Source organism: Anarhichas minor, unplaced genomic scaffold (genome assembly GCF_050575085.1).
Source record: "Anarhichas minor isolate MPS153535 unplaced genomic scaffold, ASM5057508v1 ptg000058l, whole genome shotgun sequence".
Classification (NCBI taxonomy): domain Eukaryota; kingdom Metazoa; phylum Chordata; class Actinopteri; order Perciformes; family Anarhichadidae; genus Anarhichas; species Anarhichas minor.
In genome coordinates, this window is record NW_027466504.1 from 919229 (window position 1) to 937158 (window position 17930).

The following is a 17930-nucleotide window of genomic DNA, read 5'->3' on the forward strand; positions in this document are numbered from 1 at the left end:
TTGGAAGAGTGTTTAGAGCGTTAGACCACCTTGATGGAGGTATGTTCTCTCTAAAGACAAAGGTCTTTAGTGTATAAACATCATGTTTTACAAAATCACACTGATTATATTTATTAAACTGCACAAAGTTATCTTTCTAGTGACAAATGAAGCCAGTCTAGGTTTATGAGTCATAAGAGGGACTGTTGGAAGTTTGAATAATTCTATTGTTTTAATGTTCAAATAACACATTGAATGGGGGTAGAGAACCTTGGATCCTCCAACACAAAGCAACATGTGAACTCCAGCTGTGGTGAATTTACTAAATGCTGCCACTAAATAAAATCCAAAGGACAAAATAAGAAATTAAAATAGCCTATAACACCACCTGGATTTAGGAGTCTAGGGCTCCAGGGGTTTTCTGGTTCTCTAAAATTGGAGAGAAAGCAGCATTGGTCTCAAAGACAGCACAAGAAAAGTTAAAATATACACTTATTTATGAAAATATTTCAAAAATATTCCATAACAATGAGTGTGTGACAGTTAAACAGGAGGGGAAAGGATGGAATCCAATAGTCCAATTAATCTCCAACCACTGGTTGTCCTCCCACATGTTGTGTCCTCAGGCCAGTCCTCTGTGGACCTATTTGGTCCTCTGTGGAACCTCAGAGACAACCTCTGGTCGTTGTCTTGATGGGTGGAACAGAGCAAACTTAGGGCAGTAACAAGGTACTCCTCGGCTACCGCCAGGCTCACGCCTCACATGCCACAGAGCTACACAACTCCCAAAGTGAACTCACACGGCGAGGCAGAGATCCCATGGATGTATAAAGTGAACTGGAGTCACCTCAAAAAAATATTCGCTGAGACTTCTCTTTCTCAATGTAAGTCTGTTGCAAAAAGTCTTTCTGGGCCTCTTGGAATTACATGGTGGACCCAGAAATTCCACGGTTTGGTCGCTATATAAAAGTAGGGCCTTAAGTGGTCCTCAGTCTGTTGCTGCCTCTGTGTTGTGTTGCAACACTCTGGTCTTCCTGTCTGCTGTCTTGTTGCCCTCTCACTCCGGTCCCTCCATTCCTCTCATTCCTCTCATTTCTCTCATTCCCCTACTTCCTCCCCCACTTCCTCTCCTGCTTCTTCACATACTTCCTCGCTATACCTAGGTTCCTCTGCTTTGACTGCTTCCTCTGCATCCACAAGGCTATTGAATGAAGGCTGGGACACAGTCTTGAGCTATGTGACACAGGCACAGTATAACTGGAGCTGAGATGTTGGAGGGTTACAGCAAACAACGCTAGCAACAGGAACGGGTGTTCTTTGGGTGCACTCTGCCTGACAGGACTTTTTGGTAAACTCGAATGGGTATAGATTAGAACAATTTCAAATAGAAAGCATTTGTTTATTTGTTTATTGTTGTTTATTTATGAAAGATCTTTTAATAATTGCAGAATTGAAATTCTCACACATGAGGTATAAGCTACTACGTCACCCTTCCTGCGGACGCCTCAGTGAAATGAATCAGTCTTCCTCATGTTCTTGAATATGCGCCAGCTTGTGAGCCTTTTAGACGATTTTACTGCGCATGTGTTGTACCTAAATGATAGGACATGTGACGTCTCCTCTTTTTATCCTCCTGTGCCGCTGTAGCTCCGCTCTCCCTGTAAAAGGGGAGACTCCCCTTCAGCCACGCCATTGGGCACCATCGTCACCCTGCTCACCAGGGATTGACTCAGTAGACTGTCTATCACGCCAAAGAAATCTTGCGAGGCATTAGTGATTTAATAAATACAATTATAAGATAAATGTGAATTCTTAAAACATGCAGTAAACAAATAAATCCATGTAAAGCATGCAAACCAAGCAATACAAGTTGATTAGAGATCAGTACATTATTTTCTGATTGATGAAATGGATACAGGAAGTGTGAGTTTATATTAACAGCATAATGCTGTAAGTAAAATGAATCAAGGAGCAGATCGGTAAAGAAGAAAGCTTCATACTAAAATATGACCAAATACACTAATCAGTCAGAGTTCATTCGAAGTAAGGGCCAGTCTCTAATATAAGCCAGCTACAGCAATAGCTTTTGATGTAGCTTGAGTCATGGCAATGGTCATCACTAGGTCCACCAATTCTTTCCAGATAGTAATATATAGACCACTGATATGAAATATGTAACAAACATTTATGGTCCCCAGAGATGAATATCAAAGATTTTGGAGATTCCCTTATCTTTTTCTTTAGCACACCAGCAGGTCACAGTTTTCACTTATCCACTGAAATATCTAAACATCTATTCAATGGATTTGGAAAAAATTTGGTTCAGACATATATGGTCACTATCAGTAATGAACCAACAGGCAAAGGACTCAAAAGCAGCCTCAGTCCAAAAGTCCAAAAACAGGCCAAACACTATGACTTAAACTGGGACATAGAACAGAAAGGCTGTAACGCTGCACGAGGAGTAAAGAGGAACTAGCCCAGACAAAGAGGAGCACACAGACTACTACAGACACAAGGGAGGAGCAGGTGAAGCCAATCCAGGCGGGGCAGTAATCCTACAGGCGGGAAACACAAGGGCAGCAAGTAAAGATGCTGCAGACAAATAGAGAAAAAATTTAAAAATCACAACTTATATATAGAGGACCGGGCTGTGACAGAACAAAGAAGATGAATCTTAATAAATTTGGTGATCCCTTGACTTTCCATCTAGCGCCATCATCAGGTCAAACTTTTTACAATACTTTTTTATGACCAAATGACATTCCGGCTCGCCTCAGCAGGACTGTGTTTAGTGCTAAATAGAAAATGTTGGCATGCTTGTGTGTGACTCTACTGTACGTAAGTGCAATTTTGAGGAATTTGTCGTGTACTTCAGTAGTTCCTTTTTATACTACGTTTTATTTCAACTCCACTGTATATCAGAGGTAGATATGATACTTAGATAAAGTTACTATGTACTTTGGACATTAAGATTTGACATAAAAACCTACTATGACATATATTGTGTAAGTAAGGTGTTGTTCCACCACGAGCCTCCAGATGAGCTTCAGTGCTCCTCGTCTTATAATCTCTAACTGTAGAGCATGGGCCTTCTGAGCTGTCCTACTACACTTGAGCCAGCTCCTAATAATCTCATTACGTGCAAGCTACGGTTATTATTAATAATAATAATAATACATTTTATTTATATAGCGCTTTAAAAGGCACTCAAAGACACTTTACATGTTAAAAACAGAAACAATAGAAGCATTTATAATAAGAACAAAATATACGACATAACAGTAAGAAAAAAATAAATAAAATAAAATAAACATGAAAAGAAAGAAAGAAAACATACATGACTGACTTTAGAGGTTAAAAGCAGATTTGAATAGGTGAGTTTTAAGTGCAGTTTTGAAAGTGGCAAGTGACGAAGAATGTCTGAGGTGTTGGGGCAGGGAGTTCCAGAGGGAGGGGGCAGCAACGGAGAAGGCCCTGTCCCCCCAGGTCCGATGCTTGGACAGAGTAGGGGGGGTAAGGAGGTTGGCGTCAGCAGATCTGAGGTTGCGGTTGGGAATGTGATGGTACAGGAGGTCCGAAAGGTATGAAGGGGCAAGGTTGTGGAGGGCTTTGTAGGTGATGAGGAGGAGCTTGAACTGGATTCTTTGCTGTATGGGGAGCCAGTGGAGGTTTTGAAGGACTGGGGTGATGTGGTCTCTGGTGCGGGAGTGGGTGAGCAGACGGGCAGCTGAGTTCTGGATGTATTGTAGTTTATTGATGATTTTGGTGGGTGAGCCGTACAGGATGCTGTTGCAGTAGTCCAGTCGAGAGGTGATGAAGGCGTGGATGAGTGTTTCAGCGGCTGCGGAGGAGAGGGAGGGATGGAGACGGGCGATGTTTTTGAGATGAAAGAAGGCGGTTTTTGTGATGTGATTGACGTGGCGTTCATATGAGAGAGTTTGATCGAAGATGACCCCGAGATTACGGACATGTGTGGAGGCAGGAACAGTGATGCCATCGATGCAGAGGGAGAAGTCGTGGTGGGAATTGTTTAATGATTTGGGGCCGATGATGAGGACTTCAGATTTGTCGGTGTTGAGTTTGAGGAAGTTTGCTTGCATCCAGGTTTTTATATCTGTGAGGCAGTTGGTGATGGTGGAGTGGATGGTGGGGGTGATGGATTTGGTGGAGATGTAGAGCTGGGTGTCGTCAGCATAGCAGTGGTACTGGAGACCATGGTGGCGTATGATGTCACCAAGGGGGAGCAGGTAGAGGATGAAGAGGAGGGGACCGAGTACTGAACCTTGGGGGACACCTTGAGAGACTGGGGCTGTGTCAGACTTGAATTTGTTGATGCTGATGAACTGTTCACGGTCGGAGAGGTATGATTTAAACCAGGAGAGGGCTGTGCCAGTGATGTGGAGGGAGGACTCGAGACGTGAAAGGAGGATGGAGTGGTTGATGGTGTCGAAGGCTGCGCTGAGGTCGAGCAGTATCAGGATGTTGAGGGAGTGTTCATCAGAGGAGAGGAGGAGATCGTTGGTGACTTTGATGAGGGCAGTTTCTGTGCTGTGATGAGATCTGAATCCGGATTGAAATGGTTCATATAGTTGGTTTGAGTCCAGGTGAGTTTTCAGTTGATGGGCAACAATGCGTTCCAGTATTTTAGACAGAAAAGGGAGATTGGAGATGGGTCTGTAATTGTTGTGAATGTCGGGGTCAAGGCCAGGTTTTTTGAAGATGGGTGTGACTGAGGCGAGTTTGAGGGCGGGAGGGACGGAGCCAGTAGACAGGGAGGAGTGGATGACAGAGAGGAGGTGCGGGCGGAGGGCCGGGAGACAGGCCATAACTAAAGTGGAAGGGATAGGGTCGAGGTCACAGGTCGGAGTCTTCATGCCAGAGAGTGATTTATTGAGATCCGAGGGGGAGATGAGAGAGAATCGGAAGAGTGACCGGTCAGTTAGTGGAGGATTTGCAGATACAGGGTTGGACAAAGCAGGGCTGGAAGTGGCCAGTTGGTTGTAGATGGTGTCGATTTTAGCTTTGTAGAACGTCAGAAAGGAGTTGCATTTCTCTGCTGTGGAGGAGTGGGAGAGATTGTCCATAGGTTTGAGGAGTTTGTTTATTGTGGAGAAGAGGACCTTGGGGTTGGTGGAACCAGAGCGGATGATGCCAGAGTAGTAGGTGGAGCGAGCAGAGTTTAAAGCCAGTTTGTATTGCTGTATGTGTTCCTTGTACGCCAGGGTGTGAACTGTGAGGCCGGTTTTTTTGGAGAGTCGCTCTAGTCTGCGTTTCCGGGATTTCATGAGGCGGAGTTCAGGGGTGAACCAGGGAGCAGTGTGGGTGAATGAGACAGTTCTGGTTTTGAGAGGGGCAAGCTGATCAAGGCAGGAGGATAGTGTGTTATTGTAGAGGTTGACCAGGTCTGAGGGGGAAGGGCTAAGGGAGGGGGAGAGTGTGGAGAATTTTTCAGTGAGACAGGCTGACAGGGATGAAGGGCAGACAGACTTGATATTTCGGAGAGTGATGGTGCGCGTGAGTTTGGGTTCTGGGATGGGGATGTCGATCTCCATGATGATGGCTAGATGGTCGGAGATGGTGAGGTCATAGCCGGAGAGGTGGTTGATGGTGATTTCAGTGGAGCAGACCAGGTCCAGGATGTGCCCGCGGTTGTGGGTGGGGAAGTCTATGTGTTGAGTGAAGTTGAAGCATTTAAGCAGGTCCAGAAATTCGGTGGCAGTTTTACAGTCTGAGGAGTCGATGTGGATGTTGAAATCACCAAGCAACAGGATGGAAGGTGAGACGGAGCAGAGCTGGGTGAGGAATTCTGATAGGTCAGAGAGGAAGGCAGGGTTGGCTTTGGGGGGGCGGTAGATAATTGCAATGACCAGGGGTTTAGGACCAGAGAGTTTGAATGTGAGCTGTTCAAAGGAGGGTGGACTGTCGATGTTAGTCAGTCTGGTCTTGATATGTTGGCGGTGAAGAGCGGCAATTCCTCCACCGCGGCCATCAGGGCGTGGTTTATCCAGGTAATGATATCCAGTTGGGGTGGTTTGATTGAGTGCGTAGTAATCCAGGTGTTTTTGCCAAGTTTCAGTGAGACAGAGGATATCAAGGTTGTTGTCAGTGATGAATTCATTGATGATTGGGCCTTTGTTGCTTAGTGACCGAGTGTTGAACAGAGCAAGCTTCATGGAGTGTTTTGTGGTTGGTTGTGAGGTTTTGGGGAGGGTTCTGAGGTTGGCTGCATTCACGTGCTGTTTGTTATGATGACGTAATGAGGGAGTGGTGGTACGCCGATGATGAGTCCACAGAGACGGGATGGAATTGACAGAAGTGGGGTTGTAGATGATGAACTTGTGCTGGGAGCCGATATAAACATCACTGGGAGGGATATAGCTGAGGTTGTTTTTGTTTATGGCTTTGTGAATGCGGTGTGGACGGGGCAGCCTCTCAGTCACAATAGTCTGAATGGGGAGAGCTGCAGCTGAAGGAGTTGATGACAGGGAAGGCCAGGAGGGGGAGCAGTCACGGGAAACTGTGCTCAGAGGTGGCAGCGTAGAAGAAGAAGGGGCGTGTTCTTCTCGGGCGTGTTCTTCTCGGGGTGTAACTACACGTATTCCTATTAAACCGTTCGGTACGAGGCTTACGAACTGAACACGTATTCCACCGCACACTAAAGAGCACGGCCCATTCAAATATTATTCACATCAGAGGGAACAATATTAACCATATCATAAAAACGACACCATAGACAAATGAACACAGTAGTAACGCTACTGCAGATGTAAAAACACAAAAGCAGTTCACTAACCAAAGCTGCTGTTCACTTACAGACAAAGTCCATCCTCCTTTCTTTGATTACAAAGAGTTTAATGACGTGGTTGTACAGAACATCGGTGCGGTTCAGTTCCAATAAGAGGTCCTCCTGCGAACGTGTTCGAGTTGTAGTCACTCGGGTCTCAGCAAAAGTTTTCAAAAGCACCGTCACTTGTAAGCAGGGGCGCAGAAGCCCCCCTAAAATGTTCTTCAGCCCCCCTAAATAATTTGGCATTATTGGCTTTTAAAAAAAAAATTATTTTGGTGATGTCATTAAATTAAATTATTGTTTCTCACATGGACAAGTTATTTATAACTCTAACATGCTACATATGTGCGTGCGTTCCGGTTTGTATGTTTTCTCCCCCTTCAAATTTCAATCCAACAGCCTATCATCATACTTAACGATATAAACCCCGGGCACTAGGATCTTGGGGAGGCTGCTGCGCTGGCTTTCTCACTCTGCCAAGTAACGTCTCTAGTCAACGACAGCCAGGATTATAGCCAAGGGAAATTGTAAGTACAGGTAGTTACAGAATGTGGCTATCTGTAGTTAACGATTGTTACCTGCTTAAATTTAGGTTTACTTGAGGCAAATGAAAGGGAATATTGTAGTGGGCTATGTTAACACTAAGCTAGCTAGCTAGCTATTTTGTTAGAAACTGTCTCCAGTGAGCAAGAGTGTGAACGAGCGAATTCGAAATACAAGAAATAACTATTGACATCTCTCTGTTCTTTGCATTAATATTAGTGCTGGGCAAGTTAACACGTTATTATTGCGTTAACGCATTCATTAATTAACGCCGACAATTATTTTATCGCGCGTTAACGCATTTTTTAAATTTATTATTATTCTTTTTTATTTATTTATTTTTTTTTTATTGAAAGACAAGAGACAATACATAGACATAACAACAAGAAGATGACAAGAACAGTGGGATAAAAGCCAGTAAACATCCTATAGTCAGTTGTGTATGTATGTGTGTGTGTGTGTGTGTGTGTGTGTGTGTGTGTGTGAACGTGTGTGTATGTCCTTGAGCATTTTGAGATGGGAAAAAAAAAATGATAATAATAATTAAAAAACACAAGAAAACAAAAAAAAAAACAGGTAAGTATTTTTAATTTATTATTATTGTAACAGACTGTCTCATGTTTATCGTTTTGTATTGGAGATATGATGTCCCTTCAGGGTTGCCGTAGAGAGGGTCGAGGGGGGCAGAAATAAAGAGAGAAGCTGCACCAGCTGTTGCTCTCCCTGGACACTACTGGACATCGCTGCGCTAAAGTCAGCAGACACTCAGATCTCCGTGGTCAACTCAGCAGACACTTACATGTTAGTGCACCTATATGCTGACATTCACGGTAAACTCATTTAAACGGCACAGATCGGGAGCAAGCGAAGGACTTTGAAAGTTAGCAGAAAGATTAACGTGAGACAACATCCGGTTTCTTCAGACGAACATCCGGTTTTCAGAATAAGATGCCAACAAAGTATGAATTATATTCACATTAAGTATAAAACATGCTACCTGCATCTCGTGAACCAAATGTTATTGCACTTTTGTTCATGTAGCAGTAGTTTTAAAATAAAAGTGCGCAATACACTACTTTTGAATTCATTATTGAACTTTGCCATAACAATCCATGTGATTAATCGCGATTAAATATTTTAATCGTTGCCCAGCACTAATTAATATATATCTCTTGTATTTCGAAACAATAACATCAGTCCCTATAGCAGTGGTTCCCAAAGTGGGGGTCGCGACCCCTAGGGGGGGCGCGGTGGTACTACAGGGGGGTCGCGGCTTCATCACCAACCCACACACACAGACGCACACATACACCGGTAAAACAATATAAAATAACCGACGTGACATGCACTGTGTTCCAACCACGCCACCAGAGCGGCTCATGTCACAGACCGACTGTGGCAAAACCAGCGAGAGCGAGAGAGCGAGCGCGCGCGAGCGAGAGAGCGAGCGCGCGCCCGAGCGAGAGAGCGAGCGCGCGCCCGAGCGAGAGAGCGCGAACGAGCGAGGGAGAGAGAGAGTGAGGGAGCGCGAACGAGAGAGAGACACACAGCGACACAGAGCGAGAAAGATACGGAGCGACAGAGAAAGATAAAGATAAGAGAAGGAAGTATGTACAAAGATGGACAGATTTGTGACTGGTCTAAAGCGCAAATCCGATGGAACTTCTGTTACAGCCGCAACAGGCGACGCGACCACCTCGACAACGCCTCAAACTAAGGTACCTCAGTACCACAGAGGAAGAGCAGTACATTGACATGACATCTGACTCAACAAGGAGACTACAGTTCACATCCAATTCACTGGCTGTGTTTTGGATTGGAGTGGAGAAAGACTACCCACTACTAGGCCAAAGAGCTATGGGCATACTGTTGCCTTTTGCCACATCCTATTTATGTGAAACAGGGTTTTCTGCAGTTGCTGCAATGAAGACCAAATACAGATCAAAGTTGAACATTGAGAATGAACTGAGAGTAGCTATCTCCAACCAGCAACCCCGCTTTGACAAAATCTGTAAAGCAAAGCAAGCCCACACCAGTCACTGATTGATATATATGAATAGGAATATACATAGGAATATGATCACAAAATAATATGGTCCATGTAGACCTGCACACCTTGTTCATAATTGTGTTATTTTATTGTTTGAGAAAACCTGCTGTTCAATGTGAGGAAATACAGTATATGTTGTTTGCACTTTGTTTGAAATTAAGTTAATTGTATTTACAAATTATTTTATATATTTTTTATTTTATATATATTTTATTATTGCTATTTTTTTTCCCAGTTAAACAAACTGAAGAATAAACTGTGAAGTGATATGTACTTATTTTAGAAAGAAATAAAAATATTTTATACAGTTCATGCATTATAATGCAATTCATTAAAAACCAAGAAAAATTTGGGGTCGGGTTGCGGGGGGGGGGGGGGGGGGGGGTCGTCCAATGTTCCTATATCATCAAAGGGGGTCTTGACAGAAAAAGTTTGGGAACCACTGCCCTATAGAATGTTGTTGTTTATAATCAGTTAATGCTAGTGAAAACTAAATGTCATAGTGTCCCTCATAACGCTATTGTACCGGTATATCATCCAATTCATTCACCAGATGGAGGATATAAGAAGATTCTTTAGGATAGATAGGTGGCGCCCAGTCAGATGAGAAGCAGGAGACTGACAAGGTTAGTGGTCTACAGCAGAGGTCCCCAACCTTTTTTGCACCACGGACCGGTTTCATGTAAGACAATATTTTCACGGACCGGCCTTCAAGGTGTGGCGGAAAAACACGACGAAATAAAATGATACGATCGGCATCATTTTTGTTTTGAATCCCGCTTCACAAAGAGGATGTGAAATGGAAGCAGGGTTTTCAGTGCTTTAGTGGCGATCTCAGGATATTTATGAAGGTATATTTGTGTCTTTATTACGCAAACAAAAATTTCTTGCACTGCAATCAAAAATCAAGTTTGTAAGTGAAAATATATAAACTGAGAATGATTTATTTGTTAGTTTTGCTTATGAAACTAGAATTTTTGGTTAAAAAAATAAAATCTTTGGTTGAAAAAAAAACAATCTTTGGTTGAAAAAAAAAGCTTTGGTTTCAAAACCAAAAGCTTTGGTTTTGAAACCAAAAGCTGAGTTGGGTGTAGTGGGCGGGGCATACGCTGCTGAATGTACCAGGAGTTTCTATTGGTCGGTTTGACTTGTCTCTCGGTATCTGCATCATCTAAACAGTGGGGCTACTCCATGTCGTTCTTAAAAAGAGACTCCACGACACTAACAACATGAGAACAAAGTGAAGTGCTGCTATATTTAAAATAATTTTGACAAAACAGAGCAGTCAACTTACCTCCATGTCACCGTAACCTCCCGTCTGTGTTTAGATGATGCAGATACCGAGAGACAAGTCAAACCGACCAATAGAAACTCCTGGTACATTCAGCAGCGTATGCCCCGCCCACTACACCCAATTCAGCTTTTGGTTTCAAAACCAAAGCTTTTCGTTTTGAAACCAAAGCTTTTTTTTTCAACCAAAGATATTTATTTTTTTAACCAAAGATTTTATTTTTTTAACCAAAAATTCTAGTTTCATAAGCAAAACTAACAAATAAATTATTCTCAGTTTATATATTTTCACTTACAAACTTGATTTTTGATTGCAGTGCGAGAAATTTGCTTTTAAAACATTTTTTGTTTGTTTGCTTAATAAAGACACAAATATACCTTCATAAATATTCAGCCTTGATTTTAATCCAAACACCAGCAGAGTTGTTGTCTCAAACATACTTTTAAAGCTCATTTACAATCTCCAGCAGCTGATCTTTCTCTGTCGCCACATATTATGCAGAGCGGGCTTGGAGCGTCAGAATTACTCCTGATATTTAATCAGACTCCTGGTATTGTCTGTTAAATGAAGATTTATTTTTCTTGGAAGTTGTAGCTCTTCTTCTGTCTCCTTAGTGGCCTTTCCTCTTTGCAAAGAAGCTCTCCAAAAGTTATTTACTCATTTTCGCTAGTTTGTGGATTAAATTTTTAAGGTAAATTATCACGTGACCGAGACAAGCGTCTTGACATGTCAAGAGGCACAGGTGGATGGAATTGCGAGAGAATCCGGTCATTTTTCAAAATAAAACTTCTTTCAGACTCTGATAATCAATAAAACAGAAATAATATTTATTCTTTCTGTGCGGCCGGTACCAAATGATCCACGGCCTGGTACCGGTCCGTGGTCCGCGACTGGTCTACAGGTTGGAATATTCAGTCGACCATAATGCAGCTTTCTGCTTTCCATGTAGTTTGTTTGGCAAAAACATCAAACATGATGCAACAACTCAAAAGTTGACACTGTCAGGTCCATTCTCCATCCATTGTGTGCGGTCCCTTTAAGAATTAGGATTTGGAAGTGACGCGGATATGAAAGCTAGTTTATCTGTCTTTCCTTTACAAGCAGGAAAATTATTTCTCTCTTTATTTGAGAAAAGTTCATATTTGTGTTGTCAAATTTCACTATGACCCTGAAATTCGGTCTCTTGTGTTATCATATACTGAATGCAAGCAAAACTACAGAGCAAAATCACACTCTTTCTGATTGAACCAATCTATGAACAGTCTGAAACAATGGATATCCGCGGCCCCAAATGGGCCCCAAAAAAAATTTCCGCGCACTTCACACACAAAAACGCCACTCCCCTTGGGGCTAAGCCCCCCCTTTCTTTGAATCCTAGAAACGCCCCTGCTTGTAAGTGTCCTGTTGTGCTATGGTGTCTTGTTGCTGCCTTGGTTAGCAAATCCAGGGTAGCTCCAAACACCAAGACGCTCAGTCGCAAATAAAATGCATTCTTAGCCATAAAATGTGCAACGCTTCTCCGACGCTGTTATCCAGGAATACCGTTCGTACAAATCCTTTTCCTGGCTGAGTCAGGGCTGCTAGCTGTGGGGTGGACCCTTTCTTACCATGTCCAGCTTTTCTGGAAATGTCCCTCTCCAGAAAGGCGTTGCCAGTAACTCCCAAATCTGTTTCTCCTCCTCTTTCAGCCATTGAGTGTTAAAAAAACAAAGCTACACCAAGCAAAACGCTAAAAATGTCATGTCAACGTCATAACTTCTTACATATCTTTCAACTTGAACTCTTACTACTACTAAGTTCTGCTAGCTAGCTTCAGCTTCACAACAGTGACCTAGCCCACTGACCCGCACGTTAATGCTGAGCTGCACGTTAATGCTGACGTACTTGTAGGCCACCTAGACAGCTCTTGCACGTCAAAGAATACGCCCAACATGTCATACTAAAAAATCTGATTGGTTGAAGACTATGACAATCAACAATATCGTCCCCATATACTTAAACTGCAAAGTGTACCTAGAGGGCCTCAGGCCTCTGTTCTTACCTAGAGACACAGAGGTGAAATCTGATTGGATAAAAGCTCTACTTAAAACAAGCTGCACTGGAAGCAGAGCAACTGAGGAAGACAATACATAGAAACTGGTGAATGGAGCAGATGTCCACTGGCTGATTTTCTTGGTACTTGTTTGAGGAAAAACAACAGCTGAAAAAGAGAAGAGTTCAATGTGATTCTGGCATTCAGTGAGGATGTCAGGTCATTTAGTGTCTTTCCACCATATTGAGCAACATCTTACTCCAACTAGTGGTCTTTCAGTATTAGGATCAGGCCTTCCGTGGAAATAGATTCATATCTTTGGTTATGAAAGTGTAGTGACCTTGAATAATACCAGAGCAAACAACAAGTTTAAAAGTGTAGTAGTTGTGGGGAATAGTCTGTAACTGTTCTCTGTGGGAACACAGTTGTATAAGCTTTGCAAGTCCAAGTCCTAATAACCATGATGATCTTGTGATGTCATCACCACATCTGGAGAGCCTGTGTGGAGTTTAATAGACACTGGTGTTTGCAATGCAGATAGGGAGTTATAGAAACATTCTAGTTAGTTGCATTGTGGGAAAAGTAGGATCCAGTGTTTTAGAGCTTGATCCAGGGACTCAAAGTCAGGATATCCCTTTTATGTTTTCATTAAGTATTATGATGATAGCTCAAATCTTCTTTCTTACACACTTGCAGCCTGAGGCTCAGTATTCTTGAAGGAAATTAAGTTGCAGTACACCGTATACTTCACTAGAGGGAAGTACAAGTGTAGAAACTGGAAGCTGGAAACTGCAGGCCCGCAGGCTTGCATCATGGAGGTATCAGATCACGGCTTGGACAAAGATCCCGACAGGCTGAATTAGCTGCCTAGTCGGCTGTTTAAGTTACTAATCAAACAGAAATCGTAACAAATAATATACACAGAACTGCAATCTGCATATTTGAGGTTTTTAGCTTCTTTAAAGTTCTTGAAAATTGCTTTTCTACAATGGAATATGTATTGTATTGGAATATGACATTATAATGTTAAATATCCCAAAATAAGTGACTTCTTAAAAAGATGAATTCTATAATATTTAATTATAGTAAAAATGATTTAAATGTTAAACATAAGCCATTTTCTGTTACAAGTAAGGTTTGAAGTCTCAACAAATAAAACCAAAGACATGTATGTACAGTATGCTGTTTCTTATGAAATAAAATACAAATGCATAAAATATATGTGGTTTATGTTAATGCCCTTTGTTTCAGTTTCACCCAGAAACAACAGCATGTCTTTTTTTAAAGCAATGTAACAATATTTCCATTATGAGATCATTACAGACTATGTGGATTAGTTCATCTGACACAAACAAACATTTGATTTACGGTTTGCTCGAAAATATGAAATTGAAATGTGGCACTGCACAGTAAGTAGGAAGAAGGTTGCAGTAAGGTTGCATCTACAATAATAACATTTGTGTTATTTGTAAGACTGAACACATTCTGACCGTCTTGATGAAGTCATCCTCCTGAGGATGCTGGGAAAGGGTTCCCTGACAGGTTGGCCACTTCTTAGGCTTAAACTAAGAGCTGTGTATGACTCAGAATAGTGCTGAACATCTGTGCTCTCTGATCTGCCCTCAGCTCATTCTTCACTGTGCTAACGTAACAGCTCTAACTTTATTACAAGCAGACATCAAAACAAGGACAGACGACCACCGAAGAACAGAATTCACTCATCATTTTAGGCTTGATTTGAATCTGCATGACATCCTCATCTCACTGAGCAGTGTCATCCAGATGTGTGTTAGACACTCAGGCTGACAATTACATTTACAAATTCAATGTCCTCAGTTAAGGTGATGTGTTGCTGCTCGAGCACATGGAAACAAAGCAAAAGAGTGTTTATCAGCTCAAAAAAACATTCAAAGACACTGACCTATGTTAAAAAGTGACATATTATAGAATAGGATAATGACTTTTGAGAGATACAAAACTAATCACTTTAGGTGGTACTGGTTCATTTTCTCCTTTTTTTAAGCTGAATAAGGATTTTAAAACCCAGTGCTCTCTGAAAAATATACTTTATGACAAAGCTAACCACAAAGCTGATTTTCTTAGCTCATGAAAAGACGATGATGCATAAGATGAAAGTATGCACAACAGTAAGCAGCGTCAGACTAATGGGGACGACATCTTTGAAGTAATCCAAATTAAAATCATTCGCATAACTCATTCTTACTCTCCTCTTATTCACAAGCACATCGCTGGTAATGTTCTGGTGACTGATTCAGAGCTACTTCTTTTATTATTAATCAGTGTGTCTCCACAACCACAAAACCAGACCACACACACACACACACACTAACCCTCACACACACACTAACACACACATACACAAGTCAGTACACCAGAAGTTTCTAACAATCCCTCAGCTCAGTGTATCACCATCACAAGCGATTCTTCTCCAGATACCAGTCTGAAACCAAACTTTTAAATCCAACCAATGCTCCCATTCAAACCACACCTGGTCAAGTTTGAAAACATGAATAGAGGATTTTAATTAGATGCAATAAGAGGTGGCGACCATGCGGAGGGTTGGATGCACCCCCTGCTTTTTAGACTGGAGAAAAAAGATGCGCTAATTAGGCCGCAGGCTACTTGTATTCATGTGACCCGTGGAAACCCAGCGCAAGCTGTTTAACGTCACCGCTCTGACAATTAAAATTAGAATTCATTTGAATGAGCTGCGCATGTTGACATAAACAGACACCATTACATTCACTGCAGTGGGCTGAGTTGTCTATGAGCCTTGAATGGCCTGTGTGAATGAAGAAACAGCAACAGGTGGAGGACGTGGATAGAACCACTGCAGCTCAGATAGTCCTTATAGAGATGAATTTTAGGCCAATGAGCCAATTTGATACGATTTTGTGTGACAGAATCTTTCTGTCTAATACACCTTGACACACGATTTCACACATCAGTGAGAATGTATTTTAAATCATTTCGGGTTTTTCACACTAAATTCGGGCTTAGGTTCTGTCTTTCTTGGAAGCCTTTGGGCAAAACATCCATTCTCCATTCGAACTTCTTGGGGAAAAAATACAAAAGTGTCTTGTAATCTATTCCTTATTTTGCCGGGGGACCCAACGAAGCCCCTTTGACTGTTATGTCCTTTGAGGACCTCCAGAACCCCCTCAAGGACTCCTATTGGACCCCCAGAATGGGCACCAGTGCTTTAAAAAGGTATTCAGAGTTATTCTTCCTGTGACAAATTAGCTATCAACACTTTTCATACAGCCCAATTTCATATGGCATTTGTGTCACTTAGACCAAACTGGCCATCACACATGAATCCTTTTCTTGCCAGCTGCTGCAGTTTAAAAAAAAAAAAGCCTGTAGGCACCCTGCTGTTGTAGCCTACCATCCTCTGGAGGAAGAAAACAACAAAAAGAATGGAATGATGGCCCTATTATTGCCTCACATGGGAGAGGAGAGTGTCCAGGAGGAGGCTGGGGCTCAGCTTTATTGGCTGAAAGCTGCACCTTTTTACGATTTGTCCATTTTTGACAGGTCTGAGTGGATTTCACCTTCTTTTAAAATGTTGCTCAAAGTGTTGCTCCATGCCCGCTCGTCCTGCTCTGGTAGGTAAGGCCTGTACCGCTTAGGATTCATAGGAATACAGTTGTTCTAATTGTTGCATTTTCCGTGTGAAACCAGTTTGTGAGTTTCTGAAGGTGAAGGTGCACTGGATTTAGCCAAGAAACAGAAGAGCCAGATTACAAAGGGACGGTCCTCCTGTGCATCCAGGCAGTAACTTTCAGGTTGACCTGACCTAATGTTAATGCAGACGTAAACACAAGATGACATGTTAAAGCATAAATGTAAGCATTAAATGATAGAATGCATGTACTTAAATGGAAATAACAACATTATTTATTGTCATCATTTATCGGTGTTTTGTGTTGTTTTTTTGTCCTAATTATGTATGTATTTTGACAAGCATGTTATCATGTATCTCACTGGGCCCATGTTGAATCAATTTGTAGTGGAGATTTGAGAGCAAAGACTGAGTATGTTTTTATCTTAAATCTACATTTTGTTTGTATTTTAAGGTGGTATTTTGTTGATACAGTATAGTTTATCACCCTGAGTTGCTTAAATTATATGATCAAGTGTACTGTAGCCAACTTTGTCAGAAATATGTGATAATGTTTACAGATTTGACATTTTTTGGAGGTAAGAGCCTTTGGACTGGGTTTCTAAAGGAAGTGATTTCAAACCTGACATCAGACGTGGCTGTGAACCATGAGGATGGAGATCACTCCATAATGCTCCCTTCCCTCTGTGGCAGATACCATGTGTCTAGATTTGATCCATGAGGCCACTGGTTGAAGCTGTCCCTCTGCTTCACGGAGCAGGTTGACCCTGGTCCGGCACAGCCAGACTCGTAAAAAAACTGTTATGTGTTAAAGGCCTAAATTATATAATACTGATAATATAATAAAACTCCCTGTTATAGTATTGCTTTGCTTTACGCACACGTACATATACGTACGCGCATTTTAATTTACATATTTCCCCCGGTATGTTTTGTAATAATCAATTCAATTTCAAATGATTGTCTAAATGAGATGCGCTGAATAACAGAATATAGAAACATAATGTTTCCTTAGAAGAGATGAATAATAATATTTAGTGACTCGTTGGGTGAGGCAGATGCGCCTTTAGCGTCAGAGATTGCAATTAGTTACAATATGACAAATATATAGGCTGGATTTAATAATCTCTAATCGTCTTGAAATCATACTTTACTATTTTTATTTTTAACAACTTATTTCAGGGAGCACACTTTTTAAAATCATTTTCTATTAGTTCTAAGCGGATTATTTGAAGAATTGGGATAATAAAATGACACTGGGAAATGTGTAAAATGAACGTGGACTATGCCGGACTGGCAGTTAAAAAAGACTCAATTTAAAGGATCAAATCAGAGGATTTTGAAGTCAGAAACGGCCACTGTGGCCGGGCAGAATGTCGAGGTTTCTGGTGTCTGACTAAGAGGCAGTCAGTCCAACCATAAACCTTATGCTGTCTCCGCGAAGGAGCCCTTGACTCACTGCTCCTCCGTTACTGGAACACATCCGCGCTGCTATGCGGTCATCATGTTGCTGCAGCGACACAAACACATCCATACGGGTAAATCCATGGATGGACTCGTGCTTGTGCAGTCTTCACTTTGATGAATTCAAAAGATAAA